We start from the raw sequence: 14,150 nt of genomic DNA, 5'->3' as shown, positions 1-14,150 counted from the left end.
CCCATAGAAATTCAAAATGGACTGGCCTACTAACATCTGGGGTAGTCACTGGCTTTTCTTGCTCATCGTCCAAAGACTCTTGGAACTCACGGCCCTGAACCCATTGAAGAGGGATAGAGAGGGCCACCTGTGTCGTTTTTCACAGTCTTTATATCCATTTATTCAGTGTATAATATGTCTCCACCACAAGCATGGCATTGTTCATGGCACTGGGAAAATAGCAGTGAAGAAAATAGACCAAATTTCTGCCCTGAGCAGGATTTACATTTTATTCTTTCTGCTGGTTAAACTAAGAGGGAGACTGTTCTCCTTATCTGGGGGAGACAGGAACAAAGGAGAATGTTGGAAATAAGGTCAGAGAGTATCAGAGAAGGAAGCCTTTGGGAAGGTGAAGATGTGAGAGCCAGTTATCATGTTGTAAAAGAATACAACTCCAGCCTCATGGTCTAGAACAATCCCTACAAACGGGATGCTCCTTCAGATGAAGATAAATTAGGGAAGAAGTAAGCCTTATGTAGCCTCTCTTTCTGCACAGCCGGACAGCCCAAAATCCAAACTCAGGCTTCTGCTTCATGCCCATGCCCCAATGCCCATTTTCCACACAAACCCCTAAATCCCACACAGTTCCTTCCCCCACATCCACTTCAAAATAGTGTTTTCCAGGACACAGAGGAAGGCACTGAATCTCCAAGAAGTGTCAAGATTCTCCTGGGGGTGTCCATGAGTCACTTGTCTGAGATCCTCAGAAAGTAGTTTAGAATGAGCTGTACCTGGATCCAGAGTCACACTGACTTGATAGCTCCTTAGCATTTTCCTCACATCAAGGCAAAGTCCAGGAGCATTGCACACAGTGCAAAGCTGTGAGGGCAGGGCCTCTGGTGTTTCCAGCTTCATAGCCCCACTCTTGCTCAGTGTCTTTCACATCGTGTAGCAGTTCCTGGGCTGAGACCTGACATTTCTCCTTTAGCTCCAGGATGTGGCTCCTGAGTGCACAGTTCTTCTGCGATAGGCTGGCCTCGGTGGCTCTTGGTCTCTTTAGTTTTTACTTTTTATTTTTTTAAAGCCATATTTTATTTATTTCTCTCCCTTTTCCCCCCGTTGTCTGCTCTCTGTCCATTTGCCATCTGTTCTCCTGTGTCCGCTTATATTATCAGGTGGCATTGAGAATCTGCGTCTCTTTTTTGTTGCATCATCTTGCTGCATCAGCTTTCCTTGTGTGCGGCGCCACTTCTGGGTGGGCTGTGCTTTTTTCACGTGGAGTGGCTCTCCTTGCGGGGCACACACCATGTGCGTGGGGCACCCTATGCGGGGGCTCCTCTGTGTGGCACGGCACTCCTTGCGTGTGGCAGCACTATGCGTGGGCCAGCTTACCACACGGGTCAGGAGGCCCTGGGGATAGAGCCCTGGATCTTGATCCCTTTAGAGTCTTTTCTTTTTCCAGCCTCCACAGACAAAATTTCTCCTCCTCACACAGGAAGCTCTGGAGATTCTGAAAGTCAGACTCCATTTTTTTCTCCCTGAAATCTCTATTCTGTTCTAGAGAGAAGAAATTATGCTCAGCAACTGTGGCATTATTTTCCCATGAGTCACTCAAGCTGGAAGAGTGTTCCAGATTCCCAGCTGCTTGGGAGACAGCACTCAAGTATGTGAGAAAATATCCCTGATTTCCCCATCACCTGACCAATTTCTCTATTCTCCATTCAAGTGCAGGAGAAGGGTGGGGGCAGGGCCTTATTTTTAAGTTTGAAATAATTTCAAACTTATATGATATTTACAAATATAATACAAAACCTATACGGGGAACTTCAATATATCGCCACCCAGATTTGCCAAATTTTAACATTTTACCACATTTGTTATCTCATTCTATCCATCATTATCTATCTATCTATCTATCTATCTATCTATCTATCTATCTATCTATCTATCTATCTATCTAATTATCTATCTAATCTGTTTTAGTTTGCCACAGGCTGTTGAAGCAAAATATCAAAACTGACATTATAATAGGAATTTATTAGGATAAAATCTTACACTTCCAAGGCCATGAAAATGTCCAAATCAAGTCATCATTGGAGATGCTGTCTCACCGAAGGTCAGCTGCTAGCGATCCTGGACTCCGGCCACATGGCAAGGCAAATGGCAACTGGTCTCTTTTTTCTCCTCCAGGCTCACTTTCTCCATGAGCTTAGCTGTGGGTGATCAGACATATGACTTGCCTCTTCAACATCGGGCTGCTCTGCTGAGTCCAGACTCTGGCCTGTATCTCAGCCTCTTTGGGTTTCTCTGTTTTTCTGAGGCTAAAGTGATCCTGGAATTCTCTCCCACATGGCAGGGTAAAAAACGGCAGCTCTGCTTCTCTCCTCATTTACATAGGACTCCAGGGAGAGGATTAAGACTCACCCTGAGCCCTGCTATCCAATCAATGGCCCTTCACTAAAGTGATCTAATCAAAAGTCCCTTCACTGAATCTAACCTAAAGGTCCCACATAAAATAGGTTTACAGGCACAGGAATAGGATTGCTTTAAGAACAGGATTTTCTGGGGTCCACAAAAGACTCAAACCAGGACATTCCACCCTCTGAACCCTAAACATACAGGTTCTTTCCATATGCAAAATACTTTCATTCCATCAGAATATTTCAGAAGACTTAAATCATCTCAGTAACAATGCTAAAATCTCACTAAAATCGGTTTATAAGCAGTTGGTCTGTCTTGGGGCAAAATTCCCCTGGCTGTAGACTTGTGAAACTTACAAAACAAGTTATCTGCTTCCAATATACAAAGGAGGGACAGTCATAAGATCAACATTACCATTAACATAGGGAGAAATTGGAAGGAAAGCAGGGTCACGGGTCCCAAACAGTTCTGAAAACCTTCAGGGCATACTCCATTAGATTTTTTAAAAAATCAGTTTTGTTGATACATATTCATAAGGCATACAATCCAACCAAAATATACAATCAATGGTATTTGGTATATTCACAGAGTTCTGCATTCATCATTTCAATCAATATTAGAGCATTTTCATTATTCCAGTAATAATACAACAACAACAATAATAATAGAAAAAAGGAAACAAAAATAACCAGATGAAGAAAATCTAAAGCTTAATAATCAACTCTCAATCTTTTTATCCATCCCCTGCCATAGATAGCTGCTATTCTAGTTATGTCTGTCTAATTTATTTGTAGTTATATATTTTTCGAGCATTTATTTATTTTTGTATTTTTTTGAAGATACATAAATCACAAAAAATGTTACATTAAAAAATATAATAGGTTCCCACATACCTCACACCTCCCCTGCCCCACTCCTCCCACATCAACAACCTCTTTCATCATTGTGGCACATTCATTGCATTTGGAGAATACATTTTGGAGCACTGCTACACTGTGTGGATTATAATTTACATTGTAGTTTACACTCTCCCCCAGTTCATTCAGTGGGTTATGGCAGGATATATAATGTCCAGCATCAGTCCCTGCAATATCATTTAGGACAACTCCAAGTCCCCAAACTGCCCCCACATCACATCTCTTCTTCCTTCTCCCTGCTCTCAGCAACTACCATGGCCATTTTCTCCACATCACTGCTACAGTTTCTTCCATTACTAGTCACAATAGTTCTATAGTAGAATACCACACTAATCCATATTTTATTCTTCCATCCTGTGGACCCTGGGACGGTGATGTCCACTACACCTCTATATCAAGAGGGAGCTTAGATCCCACATGGTTGATGGGTGCAATTCTCCTGCTTGGAGTTGTAGGAACTCTTGATTCCCTGGTGTGGTTGTTGACTATCTTCACCTCCCTGTTAGCTGACCTGGGTAAGTCCAATGAACCAGAGAGTAGGCATTGCAACTCTGCTGAGGCTCAGGGTCCAGCTGGTACATGGCCAGTCCAGAGATTCAAGTCTCCTAGCTGTATACCAACCCCAGTGGCAACCACAGGTTCATAAAAGTGACAGAAGAGGCATGTGTAGAAAGGTCACATCTGAGTCCAATTCCATCACACTCAGGAGCACAAATTCCAAAGTAGGGCCCACTGACAAGGCACTGAACTCCAGAGCCAATTGCCATGATTGTATAGCCTTTGTGTCTCTGTAGCCCTCAGGAACACCAGTACCTGGGATTGTATCTACTTTTGCTGTCTCTGAGATCTGCTGAAGCATGCATAAGTGTGACCCCTCTGATGACCTCCCAGCTCTTTTTGGAAGACTCTTCACCATATAAACTCATTTGTCTTTACTATTTCCCCCTTTCATTCAAGGTCTTTTTCTAGTTGCCTCACAAGTTTGTGATTGGTAGTAATCCCTTAGCACCAGGGAGGCTCATTCCCAGGAGTCATGTCCCATACTGGGGAGAAGATAATACATTTACATGCTGAGTTTGGCTTAGAGAGTGGCCACATTTGAACAACATGGAGGCTCTCAGGAGGTAACTCCTAGGCACCCTGCAGCTCTAGATCTAGTTGAGATTTTAGGCACACAGGCTCATAAGCACAGTCATTGGTATCAACGGCTCATCATTGGACCATCCTTCTTCACTGGTCTTTGCCCTTCCATTTGGGGGATTGTTGCTGTTCCATTAGGGAATGTAACAGAGCTCCCCCGGCTAGGAACTCAGGACTCCCTCAGTTGTCATTTGTAACTGTAACTGCTATGAAAATACCCAACGAACATTCATACATTTTTATATACCCTAATATACATGTCCTGGAGAACTCCCTCCCGACAATGTGTCCCCTGTCAATAACACCAGCATTCCTCCCCTGTCATAGTTGAACCCCTCTGTGGTCTAAAACTTCTTAAAAATGAAGCCTATTATATTGCCAAATTCAATTAACAGGAAAATGAAATAGTAATGATAGGTTTAAAGATTAGAAATAGAAGACATACTAATTTAGAAAAAAACAAAATAAAATAAAAATAAATTGGAGTATTAAAAAATGAAAAATACCATAAAACTTTGTTTCTGACATTTTGCCTTTCACCATTGTAATAGGTGTTGCCCAGTATGTACAGTGGCAAGACAATTTCTTTCATTTCTTCTTCAGTGTCTACATCCTTTTTTTTCTTTTCTTCTAATTTTTAAATTTGTCTTCAAAAAGGTTTTAGATCACAGTACAGTCACATATACAATATAGGGGACTCCCATGTATCCAACATCAAAACCTTTTCCCTGCAGTTATATTTTGTATAGATGAAGTCAAACAATACATAGTACCTTTTGTCTAGTTTCCTTCACATAGTGTATTTTCTTTTTTTTAATGCTTAATGGAAGATTATTAGTATATTACTATATGCTACTATTTATAGTTTGCTTTGGTTGTATTTTTGCATGATATTAACAGCTTGTAACATTAATGTACATTTGTTCTGTTTAAAAGGAAAACAGTCTTATAGATACAATATTACACATATTCATTTTTCACATCAGGTTTTGCTATGCTGTACAGTCCCATGTCACATTTTTTAGCTTTCCTTCTAGTAATATCCAGCACTTTAGGCTTTCCCTTTCAACCACTATCATACTAGTAAAATCATGCTTTTACTATCATGCTAGTAAAAGCACACTTTGTTGTGCTTTTGTCATTTCTATTCATTTCCAAAGATTTACTAACAACATTTTTACCAATTCTGTGCAGATTAAACTTTAGCTTAACATGCTCTAACCTCATTCTATTTTCTGGTGACCTATAATTTGGCTATTAATTCCATGAACTTACATTTATTTCATAATGGCAAAGTCATACAATATTTGTCCTCTTGTGTCTGGTTTGCTTCACTCAACATGATGTCCTCCAGTTTCATCCATGTTGTCATATGCTTCATGACTTCATTTCTTCTTACAGCAGTATAATATTCTATCGTATGGATACACCACAACTTATTTATCCATTCATTGGTTGATAGACACCTGGAATGGTTCCATCTTTTGGAGACTGTGAATATATTGCTATGAACGTTGGTATGCAAATGTCTATTTGTGTCACTGCTCTCAGTTCTTTGGGGTATGTACCTAGTAGTGTTATTGCTAAGTCACATGACAAATATATATATGACTTTCTTATGAACTGCCAAACAGTCCTCCACAGTGGCTCTACTGTTCTACATTCCCATCAACTGTGAATAAGCTTTATTATCTCTCCATATCCTCTCCAAACATTTGTACTTTTCTGTCTTTTAATAGTGACTGTTACATGAAATGATATTTCATTGTGGCTTTGATTTGCATTTCCCAAATTGCTAGTGATTTTGAACATTTTTTCATGTGTTTTTTTGCCATTTGTATTTCTCCTTTGGACAAAAAGTCTATTCAAGTCTTTTGCTCATTTTAAAATTGAGTCATTTGTCTTTTTATCATTAAGTTGTAGAATTTCTTTATATATCCTGGATATTAAACCCTTATCAGATATGTGATTTCCAAATATTTTCTCCCATTGAGTAGGCTGCCTTTTCACCCTTTTCACTAAGTCCTGTCAGGTGTGAAAATATTTAATTTTGAGGAGATACTGTTCTTTATATTTTCTTTTGTTGCTTGAGCTTTGGGTGTAAGGTTTAAGAGACCCCTACCTACCACAAGATCTTGAAGATATTTCCCTGCATTATCTTCTAGTATTTTATGCTCCTGGCTTTTATATTTAAGTCTTTGTTCCATTTTGTGTTGATTCTTGTGTAGGGAATGAGATAGGGGCCCTCTTTCATTCTTTTCATTATGGGTATCTCATTCTCCCAGGACCATTTGTTGGAGAAACTGTTTTGACCTAGTAAAGTGGACTGGGTAGGCTTGTCAAAAACCAGTTGGCCATAAAAGTGAGGGTTTATTTCTGGACTGTCAGTTCTATTCCGCTGATCAATGTGTCTATCTTTATGCCAATACCATGTTATTTAACTCCCAGGCAGAGAGAGTTGTCTCATATCACTCTTCTTGTTTTAGGAGGTTTTTGTCTATTCAGGTGCACTTTCCCTTCCAAATAAATTTGGCGATTGCCTTTCTATTTCTGAAAAAGTTGGCTGTTGGAATTTTGAATGGTAAAGAAGTTGGGGTAGGATTTACATCATTATGATATCTAGTTTTCCAAACAATGAACACAGAATGACTTTCCATTTGTTTAAGTCTTATTTGATTTCTTTTAGTAATGTTTTGTAGTTTTCTGGATACAGATACTTTACATCTTTGGTTAAATTGATTCCTAGGTATTTGAGTCTTTTTGTTGCTATTGTAAATGGAATTTATTTCTAATTTCCTCCTTAGATTGTTCAATATTAGTGTCTAGAAACATTACTGATTTTTGCGTGTTAATCTTGTATCCTGCCATTGCTGAACTCGTTTATTAGTTCAAATAGCTTTCTTGTAGCTATCTCAGGATTTTCTAAATGTAGGATCATGTCATCTGTGAATAGTGAGAGTTTTACTTCCTCTTTTCCAATTTGGATGCTTTTTATTTATTTCTTTCTTATTTAATTGCTCTAGCTGAACTTCCTGCACAATATTGAATAACAATGGTGACAGTGGGTATCCTTGTCTTATTCTCAATCTTAGAGGGAAAGTTTTCAACTGTTCCCCATTGAGTATGATGTTGGCAGTGGATTTTTCATATATGTCCCTTCTCATATTGAGGAACTTTTCTTCTATTCCTACATTTTGGAGTGTCTTTATCAAGAAGGGATGCTGGCTTTTGTCAAATGCCTTTTCCACATCAATCGAGATGATCATGTGCTTTTTTCCCCTTCAGTTTGTTAATGTAATGTATTATGTTAATTAATTTTCTTGTGTTGCACCACTCTCACATACCAGGAATAAAGTTCACTTACTCGTTATGCTGTTGGATTCAATTTGCAAGTATTTTGTTGAGAATTTTTGTATCTATGTTCATTAGTGAGATTGGTCTGTAATTTTCTTTTCTTGTAGTATCTCTATCTGGCTTTGGTATTAGAGTGATGTTGGCTTCATAAAATGTGTTGGGTAATTTCCTCTCCCCTTAAATTTTTTGAAAGAGTTTTAACAGGATTGGTATTAATTCTTCTTGATATGATTGGTAGAATTCACCTGTGAAGCCATCTGGTTCTGGACTTGGTTGGTTTTGTTTTTTTAGTTAGAGAACCATATTAATTTATTTATAAACAACAAGCAGATATCTCTCCCAGTCTGTAAGTTCTTAGCAAGGAAATACATAAATACAAATTAAGTATTTTTTATGAGCAGAGACCAGATACAAATACAAAACTGCAGTTGATTTCATTGTGTGAACCAGTTCACCTAGTGCTGGATATTTAAACTACAGATCTAAATGTCAAGTGAAGAATTTAGGTGACTTGAAGGAGATTTTATTCATTATTCCTCTTTAACCTCAAAACAGTAATGACTCATTTATTTATTTGTTTAAAAGATTTATTGATTTATTTCCCCCCCTTTCGCTCCTCCCACCCTGCTCTTTTTGCTGTCTTGTAGTGTCTTCTCATTTTCTCTCCTCTGTGGTTCACCGGGATTCAATCCTGAAGACCTCTGATGAGGAAAGAGGTTCCCTTTCTGCTGTGCTTTACCTTGGCTCTCCCCTTATCTCTCTTTTGTTGCATCATCACCTTACTGCATGACTCATTCGAGCAGGTACTGGCTCACCACATGAGCACTCACATGGGCACTGGATCACCAAGCGGGCATTCATGTGGGCACTGCCTCACCACGCAGACATTCTTTCTCTTCTTCTTTTTCACCAGGAGACCCCAGGGATTGAACCCAGTTTCTCTGATATGGTAGGTGGAAGCTTTATTTCTTGAACCACATCTGCTTTCTTGATTCATCTATTTAAAACACTATGGAATAAGTTCTCATAAATTAAATTTTCATTAACTAAAATTTACCTACATAAGTGCCTTGAGATTATTCATTTAACTTTTTGGGCTGAATATATATATTTTAATATACTTTTAAATTAAAAAAAAAAAGAAACTTAGGTTACATAAATGTTACACACAAAATATAGGGAATTCCCTTATGCCCTGCTCCCTAGCCCTTCCACATTTTCCCACATCAGCAGCATCCTTCATTAGTGTGGTACATTTATTACAATTGATGAACACATCTTGGGGCATTGCCACTAAGTCATAATTATAGTTTACATTGTAGTTTACACTTTCTCTCACACATTTTTGCAAGTTATTACATGATATACAATGGCCTGTATCTGTTATTGAAATGTCATTCAGGATAATTCCCGAGTCCCAAGAATGCCCTCAAATTACAACTATTTTTCCCTCTCTGTCCCCTCAGAATCTCCAGTGGCCATTGCCTCCACATCCATGATAAAAGTTTTTCCATTGCTAGGATCACAACAACTCTACAGTAGCAAAACTGTAAGTCTATTCTAGTCCATCATCCATTCCCCAATCATGAGGATTCTGTGACGGTGATACCCACTGCACCTCTAATTGAAAGGGGGCTTAGGTCCATTTGGGCAGATGGATGAGACTTTCTTGCTTGCAATCTCTGTTGTCAAGGAGCAGATTGTTGATGAACAATCTTCTTGTTAGTGTCCTGGGTGAGTCCAATGAACTGGAGAGTAGGTGTTGAAAGTCTGATGAGATTCAGGGCCCAGCTGGCACATGAACAACCCAAAGATTTGGACATATGAGTATCAACTCTATTACTAACTATAGGTTCAAATATAGGGGCAGCAGAGCCAGGCAGAGAAAATACAACTGAGTCCAACTGTATCACACTGGGAAGCGTACATTCCAAAGTAGGCCCACTGGCAGGGTGCCAAACCCTTGAGCTGTCTGCCCTGCCTATAGTGTCTGGATGTCTCCAGAGTCCTCAGGAGCCCCACTATTTGAAGTAATATTCACTTCGTGAGTCTGTGCTGAGATGTGCATAAGCATAAACTCTGAAATGACCTCCTGACTCATTTTGAAGTCTTTAGCCATATAAACTCATTTGTCTTTGCTGTTTCCCCTTTTTGGTCAAGGTCTTTTTCCAGTTGCATTGCTGGTTGGTGCTTGGTAATAATCCCTTGGTGCCAGGGATGCTCATCCCCAGGAGTCATGTCCCATACTGGAGGGAAGGTAATGCATTTGTACACTGAGTTTTGGTTTAGAGAGAGGCCACATTTGAGCAACAAGGAGGCTTTCAGGAGATTACACTTAGGCACTCTGTAATACTATGCTAAGTTTCAATTTCAGAAGTAAAGTTTCATAAGTACAGTCATTACAATCAAGGGCCAATCATGGTCCATCCTCCTTCACTAGTCCCTGCTCCTGTACTCAGGGGATTCTTGTTGTCCCATTAGAGAATGTGGCAGAGCTCCCCAGGATAGGAATTTAATATTTCTTTGTTATTGTGTGGATCTCTACCCACTGTGACAATGCCCCATGAAAACTTGAGCATATTCATATGCCTTACAGGTTTGCCACAGGTGAACTTCCTCCCATACATCACCCCTCTCTAACACCCCACACCAATGATCCTCCCCTGCCACAGTTGTAACCCTTCTGTGATCCAAAAATTCTTGAAAACTTAAGTGTTGGGGGTTTTTGATGACTGATTTTCAATCTCTTTAAATGTGATCAGTTTGTTGAGTTCTTGTATTTCTTGTAGAGTCAGTGGAGGTTGTTTGTGCATTTCTAGGAATTTGTCCATTTCATCTAGGTTGTCTAGTTTGCTGCCATACAATTTCTCATAATATCCTCTTATGATCCTTTTTATTTCTGTTGGGTCATTTTTAATGCCCCCCCCCCCCACTCTTTTCTGATTTTATTTATTTGCATCATTTCTTTTCTCTTTGTTTTACTAGCTAAGAGTTTGTAAATTTTATAGATCTTTGCAAAGAACCAGCCTTTGGTTTTGTTGATTTTCTCCATATTTTTTCCTTAATTTCATTTATTTCTTCTCTAATCTTTATTATTTCTTTCCTTCTGCTTGCTTTGGGAAGAGTTTGCTGCTGTTTTTCTGGTTCCTCCAGAAGTTCAGTTAGGCCTTTGATTTTAGCTCTTTCTTCTTTTTTATTATAGGCTTTTAGAGCTATAAATTTCCCTCATAGCATTTCCTTCACTGTATCCGGTAGGTTTTGATAAGTTGTGCTCTCATTTTCATTCACCTTGACATATTTACTAATTGCTCTTACAATTTATTCTTTGACCCACTGATTGTTTAGGAGTGTGTTGTTTCTCCTCCACACCTATTTTTGAATTTTCCCCCTTCCCACCTATTGTTGATTTCCAGCTTCATTCCATTATAATCAGAGAAGCTGCTTCATTTAATTGAAATATTTTTATATTTATTGAGAACTACTTTGTTACCCGACATGTGGTCTATCATGGATAAAGATCCATGGGCACTTGAGAAGAATGTATAACCTGCTGATTTGTGATGCAATCTTCCGTGTATGTCTTAGATCTAGCTCATTTATCATATTGTTCAAGTTCTGCTTCCTTGTTGATCTTCTGTGTATTTTTCTATTGATGTGAGTGACTTGTTGAAGTCTCCAGTTATTATTGTAGAGAAATCGATTTCTCTCTTCAGTTTTGCCAGAGTTTGCCTCATGTATTTGAGGCTCTCTTGTTAGGTGCAAAGATATTTTTTTACTGTAGTTTCTTCCTGGTGGACTGTCCCTTTTTATTAACATATAATGGCCTCTGTTTCTCTTATAACTTTTTTTTTTTTGCATTTAAAGTCTGTCTGTCTGATATTAATAGAACTACTCCTGCTCTTTTTGGTTACTGTTTGTGTGGAATGTAATTTTCAACCTTTCACTTTCAGCTGATTAGTATCCCTGGGTCTAAGGTGAGTCTCTTGTAGGCAGCATATGGATGGGTCATGTTTTTTAATCCATTCTTTCAGCCTATGTCTTTTGATTGGGAAGTTTAAGTCACTCACTTTCCATGATATTAATGTAAATGCATTATGTACTTCTACCATTTTCTTCTTTGGTTTTCATATATCATATCTTATTTTTGTCTGTCCTTTTACCTTTTGGTTATCCCTTCTGGTAGAAGTTTTCACTTCTACACTCTCATCCAAACTGTAGGGCTCCCTTTAGTGAGTGATTCTTGCAGAGGTGGAGTCTTTTTCACAAATTCTTTCAGTTTTTGTTTATTTCTGAATGTTTTAAACTCACTTTCATATTTTTCATAGTTTAAGGAAAATTTTGCTGTATTAAGTATTGGCTGGCAATTTTTCTCTTTCAGTATCTTAGCTATATCATAATACTGTCTTCTTGCCTCCATGGTTTCTGAAGATAAATCTGCAGTAAATTCTTACTGGGTGTCCCTTATTATGTGATAGTTTGCCTTTCCCTTTCTGCCTTCAGAATTTTCTCTTTTTCTTTTGAGGGCGCACGGCAGACAGCGGGCAGTGTCAAGGGCGGACGCACAGCAGCGCGAAGAATGCTGCGGAGACGGCGAGTGGTGGCAATGCGTCTGCTTTATTGAGGAAGACAAGCGTTTATATAGGCTAGGGCGCTGGCGGTAGCAAGGCTAAGCCAAATAAGGCAATGTATGTGAGGGGAGGCCGCTAATTGGCTGGGGGACGGTTGGGGGTGAGGTACGAGGGTAAGGGGCGACGTGTGGGGTGCGGATTGGCTTAAGCTGAAGGCGACCTCCGATTGGTTGTTGGAGGCTGTTGCTAGGTAAAGGGGCAGAGGTGAGGTTATCATTCTGGCGGAGGGTATATGGGGGCTGGGGCAGAAGATAAGGGAAGTTGTGGGTTGGGTTCTGGTGAGGCGCGGGAGAGGCAGGCCGATTACCCTACGGCGGCCCCATGGAGACGGGATGCTGGGTGGAGATAGAGGAGGCAGCCATTACGGGCAAGAGTAGCAGGGGGGCGACAATCTACCCGCGCCAAGCACTCACCCAGCAGGAGACGAGGCCTCATCTCCACGTGCTGGGCCTGCCCAACGATGGTAGCATGCTTGTTACCTCATTCTTTGGCATTTGACATTCTGAGAAGTATGTGTCTTGGAGTAGGTCTATTCAGATTTATTCTGATTGGAATACATTGTGCTTCTTAGATGTGTAAATTCATGCCTTTCATGTGAGTTGAGAAATTTTCATCCATTCTTTCCTCAAATACTCTTTCTGCCCCTTTCTCCTTCTCTTCTCCTGAAACTCCCATGACATGTATATTACTGCACTTCATGTTATCATTCAACTCCCCGAGCCCTGTTCAATTTTTTTTCCCATTCTTTTCTCTGTTCATTTCTCTCTTCAATTTGGGGAGGGAAATCATAAAGGCCCTAAAAAGTCACTTTTATTTTCCTTGCATTCACTTTCTTGAGCAGCCAGGAGACGGTGCACTTCAGCAGACCTCTCAGCTCAAGCCATGGTCAGAATGTGTTCACTCTAACACCAACCAGCACAATTTGACAGAGGATCCTGCCTCAAGGCTGTTCAGAGCCTCTACAAACAAACGTTCTCAAAAGATTTTCTTCTCCCTCTGCCAGCATCTCCTTCCCTCTTTCCACATAGGAAGCAATTCCACTCCTCTCTGCGACTTCAGCAACAATTCCAGGTTGGTAGGGAGGGTGTTTAAGAGGGTTGGATCTCTTTAGTCCTGTGCCAGGGCAAACAATGGCATGGTCCTACCTAGCATGGAAGGGCTCCTGGGATCCAGTAATTCAAATGTGTTGGCCAAAAGCTGAATCAGCTTTAAGGTGCATCCCCCTCTCTCTGCTTTCCTGGGGAAGTGGACTCTGGCAAATCCCTCTTCTGTAGCTGCTGGCCCAATGCTCTCTGCTCTGAGGGTGGGAGAATGGGCATCAGCAGCTGCAGTTTTTACTCACAGAGTTTTCCCATTGAGTCTCTTTTTCTTTTCTCCTTTCTCATCTGGGCGGGGTCCAGCCTTCCCCTGGTGTCCCAAGTTCTAGAACATTTTTCCAGGCAGTTTCTGCCAGTCTCCTAGTTATTTCTCTGAAAGGGAAGTACGTTCTGTGTCTCTCTAACACTGTCTTCCTGGAACTCCATTAGATTTTATTTTTATATTTTTAAAGATTTATTTTATTTATTTCTCCCCACCCCCTCCTTATTTGCACTTGCTTTGTCTGTTTATCCTCCTTGTTTCTTTAAGAGGCACCAGGAGCTGAACCCAGGACTTCTGATGAGGGAGGAAGGTGCCTAATCACTCGAGCCACCTCTGCTCCCTGCTTTGCTGT

General features: G+C 40.1%; 1 pseudogene; it reads right to left on the bottom strand.

Moving 5' to 3' along the window:
* Window positions 1-261: 261 nt before the first annotated feature.
* On the bottom strand, window positions 262-11,308 carry LOC101442371 (E3 ubiquitin-protein ligase TRIM38 pseudogene; annotated as a pseudogene).
* Window positions 11,309-14,150: the final 2,842 nt, after the last annotated feature.

This window comes from Dasypus novemcinctus, chromosome 1 (genome assembly GCF_030445035.2).
Source record: "Dasypus novemcinctus isolate mDasNov1 chromosome 1, mDasNov1.1.hap2, whole genome shotgun sequence".
Taxonomy (NCBI): domain Eukaryota; kingdom Metazoa; phylum Chordata; class Mammalia; order Cingulata; family Dasypodidae; genus Dasypus; species Dasypus novemcinctus.
The sequence above is the reverse complement of the archived record's forward strand: the minus strand, read 5'-3'. Positions and strand labels throughout refer to the sequence as shown.